We start from the raw sequence: 13,933 nt of genomic DNA, 5'->3' as shown, positions 1-13,933 counted from the left end.
GCGGCGTTATGCACAAATAATGTCTACACCCCCCACATACGCAGGTGCTAGATGGATTTAGCTATTGCCGACTCTGATTTATTTGGAAACCTGAATTGCAAATCATATGAACTGAGGTTTTCCTATTTAAAGTTGATCTGTTATCAAAACCACTTCACATCCCGGCTATTGTCAAATGACGTCGGCAGGAGGGATCTCCAGTCATATGACGTCCTGGGCTTCCCGGTCGTCTAGGGTGCGAGCGCGCGCACGCCCGCCGCGTCACTCGGGAGCCGGTGCGCGTGCCCAGCAGCCGCGATGTCCGCCGGGCACCCGCGATTGCAAGTAACAGCCGGGACGTGGATCTGGGTGTGTAAACACCCAGATCCACGTCCTGTCAGGGGAGAGGAGACTGATCGTGTGTTCCCAGTACAGAGGAACACCGATCGGTCTCCTCCCCTTGTGAGTCCCCTCCCTCTACAGTTAGAATCACTCCCCAGGTAACGCATTTAACCCCTTGATCACCCCCTAGTGTTAACCCCTTCCCTGCCAGTGACATTTATACAGTAATCAATGTTTTTTTATAGCACTGATCGCTGTATAATTGTGAATGGTCCCAAAATAATGTCAAAAGTGTCCGATGTGTCCGCCGCAATGTCACAGTCACGATAAAAATCGCAGATCGCTGCCAATACTAGTAAAAAATAAAATAATAGTCTAAATATGTAATTAATCCATGCCTTGATATACCTAAGCTTGCTGCTGGCCAAGCTTCTAAACACACCTTTGAAATGCATACAGGTGAACCATTTTACGTCCCACAATATTTTTAACTTTGTTCACATAACCTAGGAGCTGACATCACTACTACTAGTATAGTTTAAAAAAAACCCGCTGTTGCCTATCCCCAGCCTGTTGATTGGACATTTAAATGTTACACAGCACACAAATCAAAAAAGCATGTCAGTATTAAAACAAATCAAGTTTCTATCTTGAGCTCATGCACACGGCCGATTAGGTCTATGCACCACCCAGATCAGTGTCTTTCAGTGGCAGGTACGACCATATGTTTCCGATCAGCTGCCGACAGGAATTCTGTACAAGCCAATAACAGGCCGTTGTAGGTGGCTGTTCACATGTAATCGCACGTGGAGCAATTACCTATAGATATACAGACAGTGTGTGTTCGGGGACCCGCATGCATACGGCTGTCAAATTGGGAGCAGCAGCTGTATCCGTGCCGCTACTGTGTCCCAATTGACTTGAATGGGACTTCCTGCGCGGGAACACCTGTGCATCCCCATGCAGGCACACATGGGCCTTGCGCGGGTGTACGCTGTAGTACACCTATGTGAACAAGCCCGTACATGCAACTTGTGTCCCTTGTAACCAGGCTGTCAATTCTCTGACAGCTTGAGTTTTGTTTACCAGTCTCACTAAGGAGCAAGCATCACTCTGGTCCCGCTTCCCCACCTGCTCCTCCTACTGAAGAAAGTGGTTTCTCCCAATGTCTCGTATGTCACTACAGGACATGAACCAGCGGGGAAAACCATAGCCTGAGGCAGGGGAGCAGGTATTCACCAATCCAACGGTTCAAAGGGGCCATAAAGCAAGCAAGTATATTTTATTTATTTATTAGAGGTGCTTAAATAGTAGACATGTGCACTGCCGAAAAATTTGTTAGTTTTAGTTTCATTCATTTTTTTTTTCATTTTTTGGGTCATTCGTTATGATTGAAATTCTTAAATTCGAAAATTCGAAAAACCAAAAATAAGAAAGAAAATCCAAAAATTTGAAAGAATAACTAATAATAACTAACTATTAAACTATAGGTATTGGAATTTCCTTTCAAATTTGGCTGTTAGTGAATGTAACAAATACAAATTTATCCGAAGTTATGAATTATCCAGAATAACTAATGCCGCATCTAAACAAATGGAGCAAATTAATAATAAATAATAATAAAAGTTTTTTATTATTATTATTATTAATCCGTTACCTTCCATTCGTTTAGATACGGCATTCGTTATTTCGGATAAATTCATATTCGTTACGTTCACTAACAGCCAAATTTGAAAGGCAATTCCAATACCTATAATTTAAAAGTTAGTGATAGTTAAGTTATTATTAATTAGTTATTATTTCAGCTTTTCAAATTTTTGTGTTTTTAGAATTTTGAATTTACGAATTTTCTAATTTACGAATATTCAGAAAAATTTGTTAAATAAGTTTTCGTTAATTCGGATATTTCCGAATTAACGAATTTGTTGAAATTCGTTAACCACATGCTGACCAGCCGCCGCAGTTGTGCTGCGGCAGAATGGCATGGCTGGGCGAAACGACGTTATGTAACGTTGCTTCGCCCTGTGGCCACTAGGGGGCGTGTGCACGCCGCCGGGGGCGCTTGCGCTCCCCTGCTCGCTCCCCTCGCTCTATCACCGCCGGGCTCCCGCGTTAGCCCGGGGCACACGGAGAACCCAGAACTGTGTGTGTAAACAGTATGCAGAACCAGTTTCCGGTTCTCTGAGCAGAGAACTGACAGATCGTCTGTCCCTGCACAGTCCCCATCCCCCTTCAGTTAGAACACAAACTAGGACACACATTAACCCCTTCACTGCTCCCTATTGTTAACCGCTTCACTGCCAGTGACATTTTTAAAGTAATTAATGGATTTTTGATCGCACTGATCGCTGTATTAATGCCAATGGTCCCAAAAATGTGTCAAAATTGTCCGACATGTCCGCCATAATGTTGCAGTCCCGATAAAAATCGCTGATCGCCGCCATTACTAGTAAAAAAAAAATTATTAATAAAAATGCCATAAATCTATCCCCTATTTTGTAGACGCTATAACTTTTGCGTAAACCAATCAATATACGCTTATTGCGATTTTTTTAACCAAAAATATGTAGAAGAATACGTATCGGCCAAAACTGAGGAAAAAAAAATGTCTTTTTATATATTTTTTGGGGATATTTATTATAGCAAAAAGTAAAAAAAAAAAGAGTTTTTTTCAAAATTGACGCTCTTTTTTTATTTATCACGCAAAAAATAAAAAGCGCAGAGGTGATCAAATATCACCAAAAGAAAGCTCTATTTGTAGGGAAAAAAGGACGTCAATTTTGTTTGGGAACCACGTCGCACGACCGTGCAATTGTCAGTTAAATCGACGCAGTGCCGAATCACAAAAAGTGGTCTAGTGTTTGGCCAGCCAAATGATCTGGGGCTGAAGCGGTTAGAAAACAAATTCAGAATAAAAACGAAATGCACATGTCTATTAAATAGCGCCGTCAAATCACGCAGCACTTTACATATATATACATTTACTTTACATATCAGCCCCTGCCCTCAAGTATAGTGCCTCTTCTTTTACGGGTCAGACTTTTTTTTTGTAAAGCTCACCGTAAAATTTCCCCCAAGCAATCGGTTGGGAGCACGATTGACTGTGGTAGGGGACCTAGACCTTCTACGAGAACTGACAAGAAAGGTCTATGAAAACTGCTACGGAACTTGGCAATACATTATAAAAGAAAAAATGAACAGACTGATTCTAGCTAAAACCTTGACCCAAACAGACGTGAGGGTATGGTATCTGTCATGTCGCTGGCTGTTTGAGATGTTGCTGTATACTGTGGTATACGGAATAAGGAAGTTTACCATTGCTCCTGGAGGAAAAATATATTCAGTATTATCAAACAACACCCTTCTTTCTGCTGTGAGAGAGCCGAGTCTCACTACGGATAACTCACACATTATGCAATTGAAAAAACAGTCACACCTTCAATATTTGCAGTCCAGTTTCATGGCTGCCAGCAGAACTTCCAGGGACATTTAGCATATCTAGATTTTTACAATCTTGAGGAAAACATTATCGGGTTGGATGAAGCATTACAGCTTGGAAAAGACAGGAACTACACACACCAAAAGCGTAAAAATGAAAAAAAAAAAATAATAATAAAAATGTTATATATATATATACTGTATATCTGTACATAATATGTTTTCTCCAAAAAAATATATATATAATTTTTAATATGTAAGTATACATATCTCATACCTGAGAGATTTCCGTGGAAGCTAGTCGACACTACTACAGTGATTATTGCCACCTTCTGGGTCCAGTGCAAGCAGCTTCCACTCTGCCCACTGACCACAAGGGGTCGCATGCTCAGCATTGCCCCCATCCACAGACTGTCTTATATATTTTTTTTAATAAATTAATGAATACAAAGCGTTCTCTCACTGGATAAGGAGAAGAAGAAGGGCGGTGACATCACAGTGATTAGCAGCTTCCACAGCAGTCCCTCAGGTATGAGATACGCATACTTGCATTGGTCCGAATTGGACCAATGTAAATATGCGATTAAAAGCATACATGGAGTTCAGCTTTAAAGCATTGAAAATAAAAATAAAACTTACTTTTTCTTTTTAATCTGCAGCTACTGTATTTTTTGGGGGTAAAATTCAATGCAATATGGCAACCCACAGACGTTTTGTACACTACTGGTGTTCAGAACCCCCCGGAAACTGCTTGTGTGATTGGCTCACAGTATTTTCCCAGAAGTCTTCAATAAGATAAAAGTCAGATTTTAGGTGCCCCTTGCAATAAGAATTTCAGATTTGGTGACATACTCCCAAAGGATTTATTACTTTTAAAGCGATGCAGACACTGCAGTTTTCTCATTACTAACACTGAGAGTGCATCAGATGAACCAGCCCCTTCTATTCAGAACATGGACATGGAGAAACAAACAGCTTCTCCTGCACAGCAGAAACAGGTAGGAATCTTTTACAAAGGATGTTAATATCTCTGCAATTGCAATTGATCACCCAGAGGGGATTGTATTTTTTCCAAGAAAAGCCGCGTAATGCCGTGTACACACGACCGTAGTTTCTGGCAGAAAAGGTCAGACGGAATCATTCCGCCGGACATTCCGATCGTGTGTGGGCTTCATCGGACTTTTTCTTGCTAAAGTTCTGACGGACCTTAGAAATAGAACATTTTTCAAATCTTTCCGACAGAATCAGTTCCTAACGGGAAAACCGTTCGTCTGTATGCTATTCTGACGGACCAAAAACGACGCAAGGGCAGCTATTGGCTACTGGCTATTGAACTTCCCTTTTCTATTCCCGTCCTACGTCATCGCGTTCTAAACGATCGGACTTTGGTGTGATTGTGTGTAGGCAAGTCTGTTTCAGCGGAACTCCGTCGGAATTCCGTTGGAGTCTATTCTGACGGAAAGTTCAGTCGTGTGTACGTGGCATTACTCTTAGTATACCTGTTGTTGACTAATGACAGCCTTTCTCAGCTCTTCCCATACCTGGAAGTACCAGGGATTTTCTTTGCTCCAGGTGGCTGAACTGAGTGGTGGATAAGAAAAAGTAAACGCATGCATGTGCTACTAGGGAGGGGAGCATTTAACCTCTTCAGGCTGACTGCCTCCAGGCCCTTTAAGAGTTCTAATAGCAGGGTCTTGTGACCGCTGTGATTGGCTGTAACAGCGGTCACATGGTCAGAAAGCTCCCAATCGCAAGTATGCATCGGGAGCTTACAGATCCCTGCTGGCTACTGTGCTGGGAGTGTGCAGGAAGCACACTCTCAGCATGGTAAGTTGTTTAAAACAGGGCCGCGTAATGTTAAGGCCCACCAGCCAAGTGGCCGCATAAATGCGTACGGCCGGGGTGAACATGAATTCCAGATATGATCATTTTACATATAATTGCATTGGTCCAACTTGGACCAGTGTATCTATGCATATACTATACCTGGCCAATGCCCCTGAAAGCTGCAAATCACTCAAGTAGACACAGATACTCCAGTGGTCTCCACTAGCTTCTGGGTCTCATGGCCTGAAGCATTCTGAACAGAGGAGGTCGGCTGCTCAACACCAGCACCATTCTTTTTGTGAATGAATGCAAAATGTTCTCTGATATGATGAGGTGGAAAGGCGGGGCAGTGAGGTCACGCTCTCCACCTTGTCCAATCACAGAACGCTTTGCATTCCATTTACAAAATGCACAGCATTCTCTGAATGGCACCTCTGCTGAGCAGCCAACCTCCTGGGTTTAGTAAGTAGCAGGCCAGCTGCTCGGAACATGGCCTGGAAGCAACTGGAGATCACTGGAGCAGTGGTGTCTACTTAGGAGGATCGGCCAATTATGGTATATGTATAGTTATATTAGTCCAAGCTGGACCAATGAAACTATAAGATATCTATACCTGGAACTCTACTTTAGGCGAACCTGCTGCTTTGCCCTGTATGGACAAGGCATTTGATTGGTTTATACTGAAAGTGAGAAAGCCTTGTGTTTAATCCCCTAACTTTGTAAGCCGGGCAAAGTTTTCTCATCTTGAAAATGTCATGTATTCCATATATTTACATTCATCTGCTACATACAGTAACTTTATGGTGCGCTTACCTGGAGCAGCTGGCTGGGAGACAGACTGTGTGAGTGCCAAATTCCTACAGGCAAAACATATAAAATAACAAAGCAATGTTATTAAGTGAATTACGTATTCTAGCAAATCCACTGGCACCAACGTGATCAGATTAACAGCTGTCAGTCCTGCTCTGCTCTCTGTCATACTTCTACATTGCTGTGATGAGATCATTCAACACTCTGCGGGAAGCATGGGCAGCGTATAGTGTGGCATTAGCGCAGGACTGGCAGTTTTGTAGGTGGAGGAATCATTAGTTCTGGCTGATGGAGAGGTAAGCTAGGACCTGTAGTTCATCTACAACTAGAATGCTACTGGGGCATATGGGAATAAAAGGAGAGGTAGCAGGTAAGGTGGTTCAGCAGAATAATCTTTTGTCTGCAAGAAACCATTTCCATGTTTGCAAAAACAGAGAATCAAAGACCAACCCCAACTTTCATTTAACTTTAAAGTATATGTAAACCCTCACCTTGTAAAACAACCCATTCAGTTTTAAATAGAAATGAAAGGCAACACTATTTAGGTACAAATAATAATTTAAAAATTATAAATACCCCCCCTCCCTTTTTTTAAGTGATAACATACCCCCTGTTCTCAGCTGCACAAGGAGCTCAGGGAGGAGAAACAGCAGCACACTGAACTTTCCAGTGAGTGGCTGTGCAGGGTGGTGTCAGGACAAGTCTGATCATTGCAGGAGAGCAAGCTGAGTTCCCAGCACAGCCAAAAAATTGACCATAGTGTGCTCTCAAATGTAGTGTGGTCAGTTTTTGATAGGAAAGCAGGAACACCAGGGATTTCACACAAAGGAAGCAATACATAGAGAACAGGATACTTTTCATACAAGTACACGATACAGCAGACACATATCAGGAATATCAAATTTTGGGTTTACATATTCTTTAAATATTTTGTTGAGCCAAGCTGGTCCTAGCAAACCGCTTCCTTCACTAACAGATGCGTCCCCTTAAAAAGCGTATGTAGCAGATATATATATATATATATATATATATATATATATATATATATATATATATATATATATATATATATATATATATATATATATAGTATACAGTGCTGTGTTTCGGGCTGCTCAGCCAATCACAGAAATCTTTGTATTTTATGAATTAATACAAGCCTTCCTCTAACTGGTTGAGGTGGAGAGGCGGGCAAGTGATGTCACAAGCTCCACTTCAGCCAACCAGAGGAAGCCTTTTGCTTTCATTCATAAAAATACAAGGCTTCTTGTGAATGGTGAGTGGGAGGCGACATCCCCATACTGCTGCCAGAACACAGTGCTGTATACTGTATGTAGCTGATGCTACATACAGTCTATACAGTGCAGACATCGGGCACATGTATTCGAGAAGGAAATAGTTCAACAGGACCAGCTTGGTCCAAACAAAGCTGGAGTTAAAGTGGTTGTAAAGTCTCAAGGTTTTTTACCTTCATGCATTCTATGCATGAAGGTAAAAAAACTCCTCCGTGCAGCAGCCTCCCCCCCACCCCGACCCCCCCTAATACTTACCTGAGCCTGATCTTCCTCCAGGGCTGTACACGAGAGCGTCGGCTCTCCCCCTCATTTGCTGAGACAGCTGTCAATCACAGCCAGTGAGCCAATGGGGAGAGAGAGGGGGCGGGCCGAGCTGCGGCTTGTGAACAAGCCTGTTTGGGTGCTCTCATTTCAAGCTGCTTGCCCTGGAGCACTCGGCAGAAGGGATGAGCCAAGAGCGCTGGCGAAGGACCCGAGAAGAGGAGAATTGGGGCTGCTTTGTGCAAAACCACTGCACAGATCAGGTAAGTATGACATGTTTTTTATTGAACAACAAAAAAAAAGAAAGCCTTTAATATCACTTTTAGTTTGAAGGTCCCAGAAGCTTCCACACCATGATGCACAAAAAAACTCACCAAAATGCTTTGAAATGCATTAATGTGCATTTAACATTGCATTGCCTAATGTCGCATTTTTATGCACGTTGGCATGCATTTCCATGTCATCCATTTGAATGGACAGGTCCCTGGAAGGGTCAAATTACTAACAACTATTTAGGTTTTATAGCTTTGCTTTCAGTTACAAGGCACATAGAAAACCGTTGTCCTTTATGTGCCTTTGCAGTGACCTGCATTGATTTGGTGCACAAAAACACAGGTGACTGCACATGGTGTGAACGGCCGACACCCATGATAATTTAGGATAGTTACATGACTACAAAGGTCCCATATGCCCCATCACATGGTCCCTCGGACCAACACAGAGAATGGTCCTGCAGCTTTATATTGAGGGTCTCTCATCTGGTTGCACAACAATCAGGGCAAAACTGACCTCTAATAACAGAATTGTATCTATAGATGTCGGATGGAAAGAGGCAGCTTTTTCCTATACAGTTACTGACCACTTATTTTTCCCATTATCGGTAGAAAAACAGTCATCCCTGTTCTTAAAAAAAAATTCTGTGTAAAAGAGTTGATTCTAACTAAGAGTATTTTCTTCTGGGTGCCAAAGAGTGTGTGCCTACAGGCTCCAGTGATGGAAAACAGGCCCTAGTACCAACTCCATGCTAACAACAAAATGGGGTAATGAGAAACAGGATGGCTTAGTAACCAGGAAGAAAAAGTCCAGGAAAAAAATTGTAACAGCCGCTTCTTGTGATAGGAAAGAATCACGGTGCACTTAGCGTGCCATTGGTTGCAGAAACATGCTACTCCCTGCCTGGTGGACCATTTCGTTATACATGGGGAATGTGGGATCATTTTCAAGTAGACTGTCATACAGAAGGAGGGACAGCTGGCAAATATGTGATGGACCAGCAGCTTTAGTGTTCTACACAGTAGAGGCTTCGTTTTTACCATATGGTAAAAGATTATGGGAAAGAGTGCAGAGGAAGAAGCCATGATGGTTTAATACCTTCATCCTCCTGCAGTATGGTCACTAGGGACCGAACGGACCCCTGTTCGGTTTGCACCAGAACTTTCGAAACACCGCGAAAGTTCGGCCCCGAATAACGAACCCTATTAAAGTCAATGGGACCCGAACGTCAAAAATCAAAAGTGCCCATTTTGAAGGCTTAAATGCAAGTAATTGGGCATATAATGGATTAGGGCTGCAACTAACGATTATTTTCATAATCGATTAGTTGGACGATTATTGTTTCGATTAATCGATTATTCGGTTAATAACCGTAAAAAAAAGTGTGGTGTATAATTTAGTTAATGTGTAAGTTTTTTTAAAAAAGGTAATTTATTCTTAAATATCTCTATGCAGTGGTAAATATAAATAACCAACTATATGGTTAGGGAGCAAAATATCGAATCCACTCTGAGCATAACAGACAGAAGAGATATACTGTATATACTATTAGAGGAGATATACTGTATATACTATTAAAGGGTGAATCTGGTAAATGTCATCACTTAGTGATCAAATTTTTTTATTAAAAACAAAAACAATGTCTTCCTTCAAAAAAAATGTCATTTTAAGAACGTTCGTTCTTTCATTCAGTGAATGTACAAAGATTTTTCGTCTGAATATTCTCGTCTGAAAATTGATCCGTGTGGCCAGCATAAGGCTCAGTACACACCTGTGCAGTTTGCTTTTCATCTGTTTCTGCAGTGCTTTTTGCTGTGCGTTTTGATTTTTGTGCAAGTGATTTTGCTGTGATTTGCGTTTTTGTATTTGTTTGGCCAATTTGTTGTTGGGCAGATTAAAAAAACACAAATTGCTGCAAAAATGACATGCTTTTCTGCAGCTTCTCTATTGAAGTATATTGAACCAAAAAAGCACCATTTGGCGTGAACGTGTTCCATAGGAAACCACGTGAATGAACTGTAGTGCGTTCTGCAAAAAGCACCAAAAAACACATAGATGTGAACCAGGTCTAAGACGTTTAGTAACATAATGGGGTGAAAAAAAAAACTAAAATTAGCCCTTTATAGTACAAAAAGAAACAAAGAATTTTTGCCCGTGGGACTTTAAATGAAGTGTCCATGGTGATCACATATGAAATAGAAGGAATACAATAGTAACAAGATTTATTGGGGTATAAAACATCCAGTATAGGTCATACACATAGGTGACAGTTACATAGAAACAACAACATGATAAAAAGGTCCAAGAAACATGACCATCATGACATAACATCAAAGTATAAAAAGTACAGATATACATAATACATCTCTAACCCGACGCGTTTCGCGAGCTCTCCTCGCTTCATCAGGGGCTGATGTGTATATCTGATGTCTGTAATAACAAGTAAATAGTGTGTTGAAGTATGGTTTGTAATTGAACAATAACATGAAGTCAGAGCTAGTAATCCGATACCTACTTGTCAGGTACTTGACCCCAAAGAGGGCGGTCCCAGGTAGGGGGCGGCGGAAATGCATCTCCCCCGGGAGCTGAGGGGGAGGAGACCACGACGCGGAGGTCCAGGATCAGGCACAGGGCAGGCATGGCAATTGCATGGAGAGAGGAAAGATGGACCCGACTGTCACCCATAATAGTTGTAAAGCGTACCCACTGTAATGAAGTATAAACAAAAATATAAATGTATCTAAGATAGTGGCAGTAGCCCTATCCGAAAATGTATGCAATAATATGCTTGAGTATGGTGGGTGCAGGGTGACCAGCAGGGCATGAAACAGAAAGTAAAAGCAGAACAAAAAAGCAGGAGAAAAGTAAAGATGATGTCAGCCCACGTGTAACCCATGAATCTAGCAGGGCAAGCCCTCTATAATAAAATGTATAGATGTAAGTATATTTATTAAGGTATACTTAATCACCTGAAAGTCCTACGTAGCATGTATATCATACTAAGGTACATGAATATGTGTATTTATAGAACTTGAATGGTTAATGTCGCATTGTAATGAAAGTATAGAATAGTAGGCTAGGGTACAAGAGATACAGGAGTGTCCTGCAGAACATGGGGAAGTGTAATGTGAAAGGGAAGGAAGTGAAAAAGAAAAGGTGGGGTGAATAATAGAAGAAAAGGGAAAAAGGGGAGAGAAAGAAGGAATAAGAAAGGAAAGGAGAAAGGAGGAATGAAAGAAGTTAGCAAAGAAAAAAGACAAGAAAAACTGCAAAAGTGAAGAGGAGAGGGATACAAACAAACAGGGGAGTGAAAAAAATAGTAAGTGAGCAAAAATAAAAATCAAGAAGTTGCAAGTGGTGTTTTCAAAATGTACCTATAAATAATGGGTGCATTGGTGAAGTAACATGTATAGATATGGATATAATAGTGATGCCTACCAGTATGGTCTCTCACCAGTGCACGGAAGGAGCCAAACAAAGAGAAGACTAACCATGCCAAAACCCCCGCCTAAATACCCGGACGTCCGCCGTAGTCTCCGCCCCCAACGTCATACAAACGTCGGTGGGGAGGAAGCCGCTCCCACCGCGCCCGCCAGCGTGCGGCGGGACACAGCAGAGGCATCCGCCCACCGTCCGGATGTTGACAGTGCTAAGGAAGTGGGGACATCGCAGTGCGGAAGTCTCTCACAGGGGCACACAGCATGACGCCGATGCACTGGTGGCTCCGCCCCTTCTGGGATGGAGAGGCGGAGACAGCAGGGGAAAGTAAACCCCATTTGTGCATCGCAGCTCCCGGGGGAAACGAACCGCCACCCCCAAGTCCGGAGCCACACACATGGAGCCAGGTCCGCAAGCAGAGAAGGGAAGTCACCTATGAATAAACATGTCATATTGTAAATGGATAGTCAAAGTATATATGTATATTTATTAATGTATTTCTGGACTGGATCTAGGAGCAGCAACAGACTGAGGGCATATGGTGTCTTCCACCTGGATTCAATAGAAAAAAGAGAAAGTCTGAGAGCTGCTCCCTAACATGAGACACCTCCATCCCTATATTGCATCAAGAAACAAAGAATTTTTGCCCGTGGGACTTTAAATGAAGTGTCCATGGTGATCACATATGAAATAGAAGGAATACAATAGTAACAAGATTTATTGGGGTATAAAACATCCAGTATAGGTCATACACATAGGTGACAGTTACATAGAAACAACAACATGATAAAAAGGTCCAAGAAACATGACCATCATGACATAACATCAAAGTATAAAAAGTACAGATATACATAATACATCTCTAACCCGACGCGTTTCGCGAGCTCTCCTCGCTTCATCAGGGGCTGATGTGTATATCTGATGTCTGTAATAACAAGTAAATAGTGTGTTGAAGTATGGTTTGTAATTGAACAATAACATGAAGTCAGAGCTAGTAATCCGATACCTACTTGTCAGGTACTTGACCCCAAAGAGGGCGGTCCCAGGTAGGGGGCGGCGGAAATGCATCTCCCCCGGGAGCTGAGGGGGAGGAGACCACGACGCGGAGGTCCAGGATCAGGCACAGGGCAGGCATGGCAATTGCATGGAGAGAGGAAAGATGGACCCGACTGTCACCCATAATAGTTGTAAAGCGTACCCACTGTAATGAAGTATAAACAAAAATATAGTACAAAAAAAGCAGATAATCACTACTGTAAGGGGTTAATTTTTTTTTTAGTGTAGAACTGTGAAAGTAATATTTACAGTAGCGATTATTTGCTCTTTTTGTACTATAAAGGGCTCATCTTAAGTTTTTTTTTTTTTTAACCCCATTATGTTACTGGCCGATTAATCGATTATGAAAATAGTAATCGATTAATTTCATAATCGATTAGTTGCCGATTAATCGATTAGTTGTTTCAGCCCTATAATGGATATAGGGGTCTGGGTCCTGCCCTGGGGGACATGTATCAATACAAAAAAGTTTGTGAAAATGTAATTTTTAAATGAGCAGTGTTTTTTTGATTTTTAAAGTGAAAGCATAAAAATTTCTTCCAATATAGTGCCTGGGGGGTCCCCTTAGTCTACCTGTAAAGTGCAGATCTGTACCATGTCTAGAATCTGCTGCAGCAATAATTGCATTTAAAAAGCCCCAAAAAAATGAAATTTTCCCTGCAAGCTGCCTTTATTTTGCTCAGCAACATCTGGGGAGCCAGTGTGTATGATGAGGCCACAATGTAGTGCACTGGGAACAAGATTAGCGATTTTTTGCATACATGCTGGTGTCACTTTGACTTTGGATAGAAGTAACGGGTGCGTAAAAATTGGTCTTTGGGTGTCGTGGTGCCTTCCCACCGTAACCCTATAGAGGTAATCTTGATGAAAGCAAGAATTGGCCTTGCTGTAAAAAATTGCAATGATATGTACCTGTCAAACGGGTGCAGAAAAATTGGTCTTTGGGTGTTAATTGTGCCCATGAAACCAATACCAAAAACATTCTTCCAGATAAGATGATTGAACACCCTCAAAGCTAGACAGCCTCAAAGTCCTGCAGAGATTCCACATCCCAAAAAGACTTAATCAGTGACATCGGCATAAGGGGCTTCATAGCTGGTAATCCAGGACTGATTCATTTTTATAAAAGTCAAACGGTCTACGGAGTCTGTGGACAGACGCGTTCTATGATCAGTAATGAAACCTCCTGCAGCACTGAATGCCCATTCTGAAAG

The 13,933-nt window shown here is 41.8% G+C and overlaps 1 protein-coding gene across 1 annotated transcript in view; it reads right to left on the bottom strand.

The window, feature by feature from the left end:
- The window catches only part of CDON (cell adhesion associated, oncogene regulated), a 220,078-nt gene that overhangs the window by 137,317 nt on the left and 68,828 nt on the right, over positions 1-13,933 (bottom strand). The window contains exon 3 of the mRNA XM_073603479.1: positions 6,400-6,443. The gene's annotated coding sequence lies outside the window, so the exon portion shown is untranslated. The remainder of the gene's footprint in view (positions 1-6,399; positions 6,444-13,933) is intronic.

This window comes from Aquarana catesbeiana, linkage group LG10 (assembly GCF_042186555.1).
Source record: "Aquarana catesbeiana isolate 2022-GZ linkage group LG10, ASM4218655v1, whole genome shotgun sequence".
Taxonomy (NCBI): Eukaryota; Metazoa; Chordata; class Amphibia; order Anura; family Ranidae; genus Aquarana; species Aquarana catesbeiana.
Note: the sequence above shows the minus strand (reverse complement) of the source record. Positions and strands in the feature narration are given on the sequence as shown.